Source organism: Peromyscus californicus, unplaced genomic scaffold (assembly GCF_007827085.1).
Source record: "Peromyscus californicus insignis strain IS unplaced genomic scaffold, ASM782708v3 Scaffold_7__1_contigs__length_154581171, whole genome shotgun sequence".
Lineage (NCBI taxonomy): Eukaryota > Metazoa > Chordata > Mammalia > Rodentia > Cricetidae > Peromyscus > Peromyscus californicus.
The window spans coordinates 84327031-84328849 of NW_026294595.1; positions in this window are offsets into that span (position 1 = coordinate 84327031).

Consider the following 1819-nt stretch of genomic DNA (forward strand, 5'->3'; position numbering starts at 1 on the left):
CTCATATCAGAAGGTGCTGCACAAGTTGCCAAGAGAGAAGAGCAATCAGTACTCCTATCCTGCCAGAATACCTATGAACCACAACAATGACTGGGCTGGCTAACAGTGGTACTTTTTATTGAAGCTAGCCAAAATTGTCGAATTGGACTTAAGGCTCGCTAGACAGGAAGGAATTTATGCCTAGTACTGTAAATCTAGCAAACTACCTGTGACTGGAGAGATCACAGACCCTAGAAGAAAACCTATGACTGTCACTTTGCTAAACCTATATAATTTCTAACTGTATTCTAAATGTATGCCCATAGATACGAGTAGCTGTTGACCCTAATCAAATAAGCTTCTTCTTGCAGCAGATGGAAACTACTTCAGAAATCTATAACTAATCAATATGCAGAACTGAGTGACTGTGGAATGTTTATCCCTAACTGATACAACTGTGATTCCATCCCTACTTAAGAATCAGGGAAAATCAAGAAAGAAGGGACAGAAAGACTGTAAAAGCCAGAATACCAATACATCTGCTGTGAGATAGTGTCTTCTATATTATAACAGAGAAGCTGCATCCTTGGACTCAACATTAGTGTTGGCTGAACAAGACCAACGTAATGACACCACCAGTTGACATGACAATGTGGACAGGGGAACTGACTCATGGTCTGACCTCTACATGTAAAGCTATAGGTAGTCAATGTCTGCTAAGAGAGGGAGACTCAGTTTCCTCCAGGGATGAGCTCCCACCTAGGTGGTCAGTCCTAGACATGTCTACATATGAGCAAGGCGAAATAGACTTAGTAGTTTAGACATGTATATGTATGTATATTATATATATATATATATATATATATATATATATATATATTTAAAGAGATCATGAATTTTGGAGGGGAAGGCATGAGAAGAGTTGGATGGGGGAAGGGGAAGGACTCACTCTAACCTCTGGAAACTCTTGGTCCCAGTTGCAAAGTGCCCTTTCCAGATTTCTGTTAGTTAAAATTCATGAATCTCTCAAGTTTTACTCTTATTGAGTATTTTTGTAGATTTTGGCCTTCATGCTCCTTTCTCCGTCCTTTATTTAAAAAATACTAAAGTATTATAAAATTATGTTTTATTCTTATGTTTTCATTCTTTGGCACTTTCACATAAGTATTTAAGGACTCTTAGAATTTTTGACTCCCCGTATGCACGCACTCTTGTCCCCTCCCACTCCTGGAGAAACCCTTCTTTTCACCAAGTCCACCCACTTTTGTGCCTTTTTATGCTTTTATTTTTTAAATAAACACAAAATATATTACATAACTTTCTGATTTATTCAAACAAAATGTGTGCTTTGGTCTTGTGTCATCTATTAATCTCTCTTTCACTCCTTTTCCTTGGATGGTCTCTTTCATTGATTGGGGTTCAGTTGACATCTATTTCTGGGGAACTCTTAAACCTGTCAGTTTAATTCAGACTGCTTTCCTGAGATTTCGTCTCCAAACCCCAATTGGATATTTCTATCCAGATAATTTTGGAGGAAGCCCAATTTTCTGAGCTCTACAGGGGAGGTGAGTTAATTTCAGATCCCAATTGGGCCTTAATTCATATAAAGATAATGAAATTTTCACCACAGGCACAATCATATCCCATCTACTGACACACCACCACCTGAGATGATCTGTCTTGGTGGCAAACGGCCTTTGGCAAGTTTCTCAGCCCTATTGGCTTTAGTCTCATGACCTGTAAAATGAGAATAATTATACTGCCTACTAGGTAGATATTTTGTGAGCATTTAACAATGCCTCACTGGCAACAAGTGCTTTAAGATCATTTGATATCATGA